The sequence below is a fragment of the Chinchilla lanigera genome, unplaced genomic scaffold, assembly GCF_000276665.1.
Source record: "Chinchilla lanigera isolate Chin_1 unplaced genomic scaffold, ChiLan1.0 scaffold00023, whole genome shotgun sequence".
NCBI lineage: Eukaryota > Metazoa > Chordata > Mammalia > Rodentia > Chinchillidae > Chinchilla > Chinchilla lanigera.
In genome coordinates, this window is record NW_004955424.1 from 25,716,071 (window position 1) to 25,729,472 (window position 13,402).

Here is a 13,402-nt window from a genome sequence, read left to right on the forward strand (position 1 = left end):
CGGCGGCCGCTTCCCGCGGGCGGGACCCTCAGAGCCCCGCAACACCGCCGGGCCCGGAGCGCCCCTCCGCCCGGCCGCGCTCAGCGGAGCGCTTTGGCCTCTTCAGGAACGATCGCCGAGGCCGAGCGTGCGGCGAGGGCCCTTTTCCTTGGGCGGGAGGTGCGGCATAGGTGATCATTCCAGGACAGGTATTTGGGTGATTTCTCACGGGTTTTAGTGCTGCCTTGAAAAGACTCCGTAATTGTTTGAGCACCAGAGATAAGCGTCCCCACCTGGCATCCCTGAAGTACGTTTTCACCTTTAACGCCAATACGGAAAGCACGCCCTGTGGCAAATGAGCTGTTCTTTCCCCGACCATTCTGTGTTTTCCTTTGCAGTGCGCTTGCCACGCTTCCTTTTTGCTCAGTCTTTTGACACAGGGGCTCTCCAGGTAGTTCGTGCTGGCCTCGAACTCACGCTACAACCCAGGCTGCTCTTGAACGCTGGGGAATCCTCCTGCCTCGGCCTCTTAAAAGTGAATACCTAATACCTGATGCGTGTTCCTAAACATTTATGCATTGCTAATTACTCTTCCGGGCACGTGATGAGGTAGATATTATCAAAACTGGCATATTTTTAGATGGGGAACTGGAAATCGTAGAAAGTATTTCTTAGCTAGTGTCCTAGTTACTTTCCCTTTGCTGAGGCACAAGCTCCAACACCTGCAACTTAAAGGAGGAACGGTTTATTTTGGGTCACAGTTTGTAGAGGTTCCAGTCCACAGTGCCTGGTGGCAGGGGGCCGGGGCGGAGAATTGCTTCAGGCCGGCAGGCAGGAAGTGGAGAGAGGGGTGGAGGGACCCCTTCCACCCCCAGCGACCCTCCTCCAGCCAAGGTCCTCCCCGACATCACCTTTAGCCCTGAGCCCTCGGTGCCCTCAGCCAGAACCAGCACAGGCTCCAGCCACCCGCAGAACCCTCACCTGTGCGCACATGAGGCTCCCGGAGCACGCGAGACGCGACCTCCGACAGCCAGGCCGAGAGAGCTGGATTTCCATCCTGCTCTGGAGGCCTTGATGTGCAGAATGCAACTCACATGTCTGGAAACAAGATATAATTCCCTGCCTGAAGCAATTGAATGTTTTTACTCTTTGTGGTGAAATATATGTAGCATAAAATGTACAATTTAACAGCTGTAAGTGTGCAACTCACTAGCTCTGAGGCACATTCACATGTGTGCACTGTCACCACTGCCTCTTCGGGGTGTTTTCCTCTTTCCGAACTGAAACGCTACACACATGAAACAACAATGCCCATTTCCCTCCTACCGAGCCCTGCAGATGCAAATTTCTATGTACTTGGCTACTCCAGGGGCCTCGCAGGAGTGGGATCGTGTAACAGTTGTCCTGTCATATCTGGATGATTTCACTTAGAGGACTGTCGTCGATGCGCATCCATTTTGCAGTGTGTTATCAGGTTTCCATTCTTTTTACGAGGCCGATTACACTTGATCGTACGCAGATACCACATTTTGTTTATCCGTTCACTCACGGCCGGGCATTGGGCTGTTTCTACCTTCTGGCTGCTTTAAGTAGCGCTTCTGTGAACACCAGTGCACAAGTGCTGGTTCGAGTCCCCATTTTCAGTGTTTTGGGCACACACCCAAAGTCCAAGAGCTGCGTCATGTAGCAATTGTGTGTTTAAATTTTAAAATATAGAACCATCACACTAGTTTCTGTTTTTATTTCTAACAGCTCTAATATTTCCACATCCTTGCTAACTTGTATTATTTTCTGTTTTATTGATAATATGCAGTCATCTCAACGAGTATAAAATGGTAGTTCATGGTGGATTTGTATTTCCCTAGTTATTAGAGGTGTTGAGTCTCTAAGTGCTTAATGGCCATTTATGATCCTTGGAGAAGTGTCTATTCACATCCTTTTTTTCTTTTCGAGTTGCCTTCGTTTGTGTGAATTCTTTACATATTCTGGATACTCATAAGACATGATTTGCAAATATTTTCATTCCATCAGTTGCCTTATTTCTCTGTTGATGCGTGGAAGTTTTTAACAAGAAATTGTTACAAAAACCAGTACCACAAATCTTTCCTTCTAATACTTCCTTCGTGAGTTTTATGGTTTTAGCTCTTAAATTATGGTTGTTAATCCATTTGAGGTAATTTTTGGATACAATGTTAAGAGTCTACTTTATTCTTTTGCATGTAGACATCCTGGTTTTCTAATATTGTTTATTGAAAAGACTGCCCCTTACTACATTGCATGGTCTTGGCACCCTTGTCAAGAATGTTTTGATTATGTATACAATGAGACTTATTTCTGGATTTTATTCTGTTCCATTGGTCTACATGTCTGTCTCTATGCTAGTACCATGTGGTTTTGACTACTGTAGCTTTGTAGTAAGTTTTGAAGTCAGGAGGTGTGATCTCCAACTTTGTTTTCAAGATTGTTTTGGCTATTTGGGGTCCACTTAGATTGCATATGAGTTTTAGGATGGATTTTTCTATTTCTGCAAAAAAAAAAAAAATCTATGAGACTTTGTTAGAGATTACATTACTGTTTTGGTAACTTTTCTCTCATTGCGGAGACAAAATACCCAATGCTCAAAATTAAGGAAGGAAAGGTTTATTTAGCTCACAGTTTGTGGAGGTTTCAGTCCATACTCAGCTGGCTCCAAGGCAGAGTGGCACATGGCAGAGGGCAACAGTTCATGGTGGCAGAAAGCAGCAAAGCAACAAGAGCAAAAGGGGAGGAGTGGCAGGAGCAGCCTCTTTCCCTCCCTTACACTGTACGCAAACTACCTTCCCAGGGTGATGTAGCACTCACATGCATGGATCCCAACACTGGACCATGAATCAATCATAAACTCTAGAATAGAAACCTGCACCATGACTGCATGAAGATTTGGGCAGCGTGCAGACACAAACCATAACAACTGCATTTCTAGAGTGCTTGAGATACCACTGATTATCTTAATCATCTTAATATCTAATTCATGAACATGAGATTTTTTCCATTTAAAAATGCATTATTTTTTAATTTTTAAAATTTTAAATAGAAAAGAACAAAAACAAAATAACAAAAACAAAGATGAAAACAAAGCAACACAAAAACTATTAAAACAATATAGAATTTCAAAACAAGATGATAGGAAATCAACAATGGTTGTTGTATTACTTATTGTTATCTTCAAAGTAGTTCCTCAGATTACCAGATATAGGTATGCAAGACTGGTCAAACAATTAACTATTCACTGTTCCTTTCAATAAACCAATAGAAATTAGTGGTACAATTATCTTAGCTATCGTGTGTGTACATATATATGTACATATATATATATATGCATTCTTTAATTTCATTCAGCAGCATTTTGTAGTTTTCACTGCATACATCTTTTATCTCTTTGGCTAGCTTTATTCATTTATTCATTCATTCATTTATTTATTTATTTATTTTGTTACCAGGAGACAAACTCATGACCTCAGGCTTGCCAGGCAAGCACTTAAGCTGCTGAGCTATAACCCTGGCTCTTTGGCTAACTTTATTTGTGCATGCTTTATTCTTTTAGATAGCACTGTGAATAGAATTGTTTGTTAATTATCTCTCTGGATTGTTCTTTGTTAGTATATAGAAAAATGACTAATTTTTAGACTTTAATTTGTACCTGTGACTAATTCATAGTTTTAGGTTGGTTCTGATCTTTTAACTCCATGTCCCATGGCCTTCCCACTTTTACAGAGAGGTCAGCGTGTATGTAATGAACATGGGTGGATGCCAGTGATATGGAAGTCTTCTTCTTACATAATGCCAGTTTTTAGAAAAATTTTTTGGCTAAACTGTTTGCTTTTTGTTTTATCAGCCAAAACTTTCTTTCAGAAAGTTAATTAATGAAAATGAAAAAAATCTAGTTTTTTTTTAATATATAGCTAATACATACAGGTGGTAGCCAGAACAATGTAAGGTTTTATTCTCCAAGTACCTGAACTGTTTTGAGGTAATACTAACCCAATGATGGATATTAAAAGTTGCTTTAATCTGTGCAAAAAGAGACTAAACTATACACCTGTGCATTGCATTCAATAGGTCCAACAGCTGAACTCCATGACAATTTGATGGATCTGGGTAATATAGCCCACGCGGTTTCATCACCTGTTCAGCTAGGTAATAGATGTGGTTCTAGTTTAAAAGTAAATTACTGCACTTAATATTTTGATCAGGACTTAACAAGAATCATTGAGAAAGAAAGCCAAAAACCAATTTCAGTTTATGATTAGTTCAAAAAATATCGAAAACACTTACTGAATTCTAACTTTTTAAGTAAGAAGGGTATCACATAAAATAACATGTGATCTATGAATATCATTCATCACATCTTATGTTCATAAGAATATGATCAAAGTCTTCTGGTAAATGGTATTTATAATTGCCACATGTGTTTGTGACTCAGAAAGCAGCATCATCACACTGGGTAATTCACCTCTTCTACACTGCAGAATATAGAAAATATGCACATAAAACCAACCGAAAATGTTGACGTAGTAGGAGAGTCCATCACTGCCACCAACTGTCACAATCTGGATTATCTAATCAATGCAGAATGCTGAAAATAATACCATCCCTACAAACTGTACCTAAGTAAAACAGGGTAGCCACAGGATCTGCAATAGTACTATTATTGCCTTGGACACCAAGAGATAATCAATTGAAAAATTATTAGAAAATAACAATGAGTTAAATTCCATAGTCAATTACCAATTTAATGTAAGAATCTAAATATATTTTCTATGTTGTATGAATAACAATTTTCTAATTATTCATGCATTTCTGTGGATGAACATTTCATTCACAATCCTAATTTCTGTTATCATCATCTTCTCTCTGCTTCCTCTATAAAAGTAAGTTGCTTTTCATGTGCTCTGTTCTGTCTCATTGAACAACCATATATATTTTGGGCCATGGTGACATTAGTTTAACTGTTGTATCTGTATTGTAAATCACAGTATTTGACAGGGGAAAGCTCTGATTCACCCATATACATCATTAAGTCACTGAAGTATTTTTTGCTACTTAAGCCAGGAATATTTGGTTTGTTCTTCAAATTGAATTTCAGCATCATCGGGTTCAATTTTTTTATCTTGTTGGAATTTTTGATCATAGTTATATACATAACCACAGCAGTTTTTGAGGTCCAAGTACTGTAGACCTCTGTCTTCCTTTTAAGGAAAAAGAACTCAGACTCCAGGCAAAGACACCTTCGACGGCACACACCAGCAGTTACTGCTATTTGCACTTACGGGACACTTCAGATGATGGTATCAAAGTGGAGTTTGCCCTCTGAAACCAGGAGATAGATAGTTCTGCTATTCAAGAAAGCTGGCTTCAAGGCTGCCATGATTTAACGCTCAAAGCAGAGTCCCTCCAGTGTTTTATAATCCTGTTCAAATCAGCAGAAGCTCTCCCTTATATGTGAGTGGAAGGCACCGTCATTGAAGGGGCAGAAGAACTGAAGTAATGAGTGTGTGCAGTAGAACTGGAGCTAGAGAGACCTCACTTTCCTCTGTTTTGGCCTCCTCTGAGGTCCTTGTAGATGTTCCCTTACAGGACAGAGTAAGGATGACATTGAGAAAATCACTTCGCCTCTGTCACTTTTGGTCCCAAGAAGATTGTTAACGTGTGATGGGATATTATAGTACAGTAGTAAAGTAACAGGAACAGTGACAACCACAATAACTATCATGATATCTTCATTCTACATCACCCCCCCTTCTTTTTAAATAGAAAGACCTGCTAGGAACTTGCATATTTAGTTACATTTTTTCTTAGATGATTCTTTTGGGGTGGTCAGAGACAAATGTTGTCTAAATGGTAAAACACAAGTTAATGAGGACTGTGAAAATCTCCAGAGGCCTCAGAACCTCCCCACCTACTGGAGCAGCGTGCATGGCTGGCTTTCTTCAGGCACAAAAATCCTTCCAAAAATAGTGGCCTGTAGTAGACTTGTCCTCACAAGTTCCTTATAATTCAACAATCACTAAAAACATGAAGTGAAATTTATACCATTATTGGACAGTGTGCTGATACAGGAATGTGAAGAGGTGTCTGTAAATATTTTTATTGCACTGGTTTTTAGAACAGTATCAGGGCAGGAGCGTAGACCTCCTCCCTGTGCATCATTTGCATTTTGCTGGACGTAAATGTCAGTCTTGGGAGCACAGCTCCCATAATCAATAATGATCTTGGAGATCCTGATTTAAATGTTAAGAGTAGGACCCTGATCATTTTTAAATTAAAACATTATTTTACTGTTCTACCAGGATGAAAACCACTGCCCTTCTACATTAAGGGTTATTCAATGATGATTTTATTTTAGTTTCCAAATACTTAGATTTTGTAATAAATAGCATTTGTTTTATATATTCCACTATTTTCTTCACTGATATTGAGAGACATTAGGGCTAGGTAACTGTTATTTATGGCATATGAAATACTCATATAAAATACAGTGTCTTCATGGGCTACATTGCAAGTTCATGATTTTTCTATCTCAACAGTATATGTTGTATGCTACACTGAAAGCACAACCAGAAAACACACACAATTTACCTAGAGTATTCCATTCAAGATGTGGAAAATAGTATAATTTTAGAAACCAAGAAGTTGTCTCTTCTATGAATAAATGAAGCCCTAGAAAAGAAAACTCCCAGTAAATCCATCTTCAGCATTCATGCATTCATTGTAATCGTTATATGGCTAAAAGCCTGTGTAAAAGAGCGGAATATATTATAAAGCAGAACTCAGAACAATATCTTAGTATATTTGTTTTTATGACATCTTGATATGCATGCTTTCTTAATCCATGCTATTTGTCTTGGTTACTTTACTCTCATTGCTGAGACAAAATACCTGATGCCCAAAATTAAGGAAGGAAAGGTTTATTTAGCTCACAGTTTGTGGAGGTTTCAGTCCATACTCAGCTGGCTCCAAGGCAGAGTGGCACATGGCAGAGGGCAAACGTTTATGGTGATGGAACAGCAAAAGTAACAAGAGCAAAAGGGAAGAGCAGCAGCAAGCAGCCTCTTTCCCTCCTTTACAGTGTATGCAAACTACCTGCCCCAGGGCGGGTGTAGCACTCACACCCATAATCCCAGCACTGGACTATGAATCCATCATAAACTCTAGAATAGAAGCCGGCCCATGACTGCATGAGGCTTTGGGGGGACATTCAGACACAAACCATAACATTCTTCCCCTGGACCCCCAAAGACTCATGTACTTCCTTTATGTAAAAGACATTTTAGTCCATCTCTAAGAGTTGCAAAAGTCCTGACACTTTCAGCACTGCTGAAGAGTCCAAATCCCAAGTCTCCTCTGAGATTTAAGGCAAACTCTTAGCTGTGAAGCCCTGTACAAATGAAAAGTTAGACAAATGAAAAGGTAGACACTTCCAACATTCAATGGCACAAGATAAACATTACCATTCCAAAAGGTGCCAACAGGAGGATACAAAACATTGAGATGAAAGCAGTCCAAAATCCAGCAGGGCAAACATTAAGTCCTGTGGTTCCACGTGGAACATCCGAAGCAATCTGTGGTAAATTTTGAGCTTCAAAGGGCTTGTGTGACTCTTCCCCAATGCTATTAAATTCCTGGAGTGATGAATCCATAAAATAGCATAGATAGAGATGAACATCCATCTAGCGTTCTAGAAGTACAGGTGAGGAACTGGAGACTTAGAGAATCGGCCAGAACATTAGCAGTTCTTTGGGACAGACTGGAGCACTGAACTCTAGTTTTCTGCTCTTTTAACAGTGCTAGGTGTTATTATAAGTAGTTCTGGGAATTTGTGTTCTGTTTTAGCAAACTTGTTGTGCTTGAATGAATTTTGAGTGTCTTCTGCACCTTTTCTGTTTCTGCTTTCCACTCTCTTCTTTCTACCCACCAGCACTTCTACATCTTAACAAGGTCTTACATGCTGAGGATGTCCTCAGACAGACACTAATTTGACTGATTTTCAGAATCACAATGACCTGTACCATGTGCTAGTGAAGGAAGGAATAGATGTGTAAGTTAAGAGACTGAGAGTTTTCCTTTTAGGTCTTATGGACACTTTTGGAAGCCATAGATAATAGAAATCATTCTTCAAATTAAAAAGAAGTTTTGGTTTTAATTGTGATAGATCCTATGTCTTTCTTGGAGTTTTAAAACAAATTATGCGATAGACGTGAAATAGCTCTAAGAGGGCTCTGTTAGATTACTGCAAACAAGTCAAGACACTCTAGCATGCTTGAGAAGAAAGTACTATGATTAGCATAAAAGAAAACCAAAACCATGTGAGCAATGCTGTTCTTTTTTGACTATTTCACAAGGTTCCCATAGAATACCTCTTAAAAGAAAGTCATGTCTTGGATTATACTTGCCTTTAGAAAAGGCAGTGGTTATGAACCTTTTAGGAGCTGGAAGTCTTAGGGAATATCAGCTTAAATATGTATAATATCCATTTATTCTAGTTCAATGGGTGATTTGGAAATTTAGGATACATTTGTATTGTATCCTAAACTGAGGCACAGTGGCAGGTTGTTCTTTCAAACACAAAAAGGCTGCTTGATAGTGCTTTACCTTAATCAAATGTGTATGCTTAGCCTTTTTTTTTAGATTGGAATTTCAGCCAAGCATGGTGCATGCGTGTAATCCCAGCACTTGGGAGGCTGAGGCAAGGAGGATCACTGCGAGTTTGAGGCCAGCCTAGGCTACAAAGTGAGTTCAAGGCCAGCCTGAACTGCATAGAGAAGCCCTGTCTCAAAAAGACAAAACAAAACAACAAGACCACTGCCACCATAACACCACCACACCACCACAACAAAAATTGCAATTTGATTTCAATATGTCCATGATTTGATATACATATAGTTGATTATATTTTATAATATATTTACAAGTATACTTATCAAAGTTAAGAAACATAATGCAGGGCCCTAAAGTGGAATAAAATCAGTTGGCTTGGGTGTGCCAGGAGCTTGTGAGTGTGTCTATCACAGCCCATCCCAGAATCCAGCAATCATATTTTATCTAGAAACAGCTACCTCTTGATCCATACATTTTATTGATATGACATGGATCATATTTGTTCAGTCTTTTGTAATTAATAAAGTGTATTTAGGCACATTTTCTCATTTGATCCTGATGAGAGTCCTGTTGAGTTAAATATTGACTCTTACAGATTAGGAGAATGAGAGGCATGAGTGGCCTGACTTGCCCAAGCATACATGACTTGTGAAGAAAGAAGGGCACCACGGTACAAATTAAACATTTTCAATTCCAAGCCCAACATTCTTTCTACCACATTTCAACCCCAAGGGTTTGGTTAGAATTTGAGGAGAAGGTTTCTTTTCTCATGTGTTTTTAGAGGAGCAAAGACTCTGAGGGGCAGGTCTCTTGGTGTTGCCTGTGAACATCTCTCAGCTTTGCCAGCAAGGTCAGTGCCAGGATCAAGGTTTGGCTGTGGAGCAAGTGAATTCAACATCAAAAGATCTGGGCTTTAGACCTGCCCAGAAATCAGTTCATTGCTTTAGAAGTGCGTAGCTGGACTGCAAAACATGAGACCAGTGGTCAGCAAACTGTGATCCTCTAGGGCAAATACAGCCTGTATTTATAAATAAAATTTTATTCAACCATAGTTATGCTCATTTCCTTGTATTATTTTTATAATGTAAGCAGAGTGGAGTGGCTGCAACAGAGACCATATGCCTAGCAAAGCCCTTTTTGAGAAAGTTTGTGGTTTCCTTTCTTCTTTTTTATTTTTCTTCATGCTATTCTATTTTGTCAAAGGTATTTTCTCTGTCTCTGTCTCTGTCTCTGTCTCTCTGTTACTGTTTCTCTGTCTCTCTGTGTGTCTGTCTGGCTCTGTGTGTTGTGGGTGTGTCTGTGTTTCTGTGTTGCCGGCATTCAGACTTAGACTCTTGTGTGTGCCAGGCAAGCACCCAAACACGGAATAACGTCCCCACCTGGATTTTCTTGAAAAATTTTTGAAGCATATCTCCTGCTAATAAGGGAATTTGTTTCAGCCAGCAATGATTTGGCTATCATTGCAGAAGTTCCCTGGAGAAGCCCTCTTCTCATTTCAGAAAGTAAGAAAGGTGTTTTCTAGGTCTGTATCACATTTCCACAAATACAGGTTCAATTAAAGTTCCTTTCCTTTTAATTTTTCCCATTCTTTATTGTTATTCAGCCTTGAGTTGAGCCAGAGAGATTGGTAAGAGGTGCCCCCTGGGGACCTTTTGCAAATGCTATTCCATGAAGTTGTGCTTTCCCAATGTGTGTCTTATACAAAACCAAACAATACAAATAATGCTTGCATTGTACCTTTCCTATGGCTGGTCTCGAGGGGGGAGACTATCATCTAAAACACAACAAAGCTGCTATAGAAATGCACAGGCAGAGGAGAGAGGAGTCTGAGAGCCTCAGAACTTCAACAGAAACTTCCTCTGAACCGACAGCTACAAGCTGCAGGGGTTTTGCTTGGTTATTTACTGAAATGTGAAGATTACTCGCCTCGATGAATAGCTAAAGAAAATTTTCACTATTATCCATGTGTAAATCATCAAAAAGATTATATTTATAATCCTTAAAATATTAACTGAGAAGCAGTCATAATTTTGAAAATTTTTAAGTTGCTACATAACTGCCAGCAGGCAACCTTAGATTATTTCTTCTGTCATCTTGCTAGATATTTTTCTAATGTCTAGATGATAAAATTCTCAGGTGAATAAATGAATATGGAGTTATATTTACTGATTTTCTTCATGGTATAATCTCTCCCTTTGTTTAAAGAGTTAGCTTCTTGCTTTTTGTTTATTTAGGGATAGTCCATTGCTAAATTATATTATATACCTTTCCTTCTCAAGAATGTTTGCTAAATCTAGTTTCCAGTATTTAGAACAGAAATATACTTATATAACTTATGTGGTGAACAATATTTCTATCTCTAGAATTGGTAGATTGGCATATAGATAGAAAGACTTCAAGGAAAAAAATTCTTTTTATAGGATTTAGCACAACTAAGCAGGAAGAAAAATCTTACTCCTATTTCTTCTCTTATCCCCTTACTTTTTGGTGTTCTCAGAATTCATATTCTCTGGCATTTAGAAATGTAAATAATAACCAGTTTAGCTCTTTATAAGGTGAAATGATGTTTATGTTAGGCTAGGGAATGCCAAGTATTGACTGATAGATTCAAAAGATGAATATGATATCACCAGGAGAACACTATAGCACTAGAGGTTTGGAAATATCTTTGGTTTGGATACAGAAAGTGAAGCAGGATTATTTTGGAAGAAAAACCTAAGCTTGCAAAGCATCTCTGAGCCATTATGTTAATTGTAAGGTTAATGTCAAAGGGGGGGAGCTATTTCTGTATTGTGCTCCAATCTATGTGTCACACAGAAGAAATATCTCCCCTCTTTACCTAACAAGTCTTACAGCTGGAAGTTTAGACCATGTCTGCTCTCTGCCTTGTTGATTCCCTGGTCAGTCTATCATGTGAAGCAAAGCTGTCAACCCGCAGTGCCTGGATTTGCTCGCCTCTCCACTGTATTGCCCAGCTCACTGACATCACACCAGCTAGTAAAACTCCCACACGTGAGTGGTACTGTCTCTCAAAGCATTGGACAGACAGAGAGAAAGCATGCTAGGCTGACATCATGTACCCAACCCAGAGTCAAAGGGCCTCACGGAGCAGCCAGAGAAGCTACTCATTTCAGCACATTTTATTATACATTTATTCCAATCCAAGACAGGAGTTGCTACCACAGTTAGATTCTGTGGTTGTACAGTACAAGAAATTCATGTAATTCATGCACACTATAGAAACTGACAATAGAACCTACTGCTATGTTGAGTTCTTTCAACATTGGAATAACAGTTTCAAATCCCCAGGATAATTTTCCATAAATCTAAAACATAAGTTCCTTATTTTTTTATTGAAGAGTAATATCAGAAATTAAAACTTGTAAGTATCCAAATGCAATTACAAAATGAGGAGATTATGGTGCCAATATTGTAAATGGGAACTCACTTAAATTTCATAGCACTTGCCATAAAAGCAGCAATAATGATGCTAAACACAATACACAGAGTTTTCCAATATGATTTCCTTTACTTCTTTCTGCATTATACATGAAGAGGTTCAAACAGCCATCGCCACACTGATTGTGGAGATACTATCATCATCACCATGTACTGGCAAACTATGAATGGCTCTGTCATTCTGTCCTGTAGGCACTTTGACGTAACAGAAACCAAACATAAATCCCCAGAGGTAAAACAACAGGACATTAGAATCCTCAGAGCTCAGAGGGTAATTATAGACCTGGATGCTAATAAGCCTGGCATGTAAAGACACCAATCTTAGCAAAATGGCAACAAATAGAGATTTAATTTTTCAGGCTGATTGTTACCATTTGTTAGTCATAAAAGGTGTTAACTTTGAAACATTTGTACTAGTTGTTCGATATATATTTCTGGTCCTATTGTTGATCCAATTCGATACAGTTTCTACATCCCTGGCCCTCCTTTTCTTCCCCATGAGCAGTAATCAAGCATGCAAGCACTATACCCTGCAGGAAGAGGGGACCAAGGAAACATAGTGTGGGAAAGGACCTGTAGCAACTTGCAGTTTCATTGAGAAGAAAGGAAAAGTGGTCTATATAATTAGAAAAAACTCAAGCTAAAATAAAAAATAAGAAAACTTTGATTCTTCAGTTGGACTTATCAAAATCTACTCTATGTTTGATAGAAAGCTATATGGATAGAAAAGACAGGTGAAAGACTTCTGAGCTAGACTAGCAAAAGGAAGGAATCACTGACCCAAGTTCCTTATGTATTTTGCAAAAGAACCACATTGCATCAATTATAGGAGGAAACCGTGCCTGTCATTTCACAGATAATGAAAGTGAAGACTTTGAAGCCTCTAATTACTTTTCAAATCTCAGCCAAAATGTTCCTTCTCCTTCAAGGAGTTTCTATTTTTTTAATTTGGGGGATGCTTTATTGCATTCCTACACTGTCCTGTGTGTATCTCTCAGTAAAGTTAATAGTCCCTTAGTGCATATGTCCTCCTCTATAGGCAGGAACTACCTTTGAACCTGCTCACCTCTAGCACTTAGCTTAGCATCTTTACTAGAACAGGTGCTACACATGTTTACTGAATGAATGAACAAAGACAAACTTCTCACATAGACAGATTGCTACTCAGGGTTCTTTTTTCTTAATGTTGTTACTAATGTACTTTTCTACTATTTCAAGTTGTCCATGCAGGGGAAAACCTTTTCAGAAAAGGAAACAAAACTAATCTCCCCTAAACCCTTAAATTTCATCCTGTTTCTCTCCCTCTCCTTCTCTCTCCCTTTCTCTC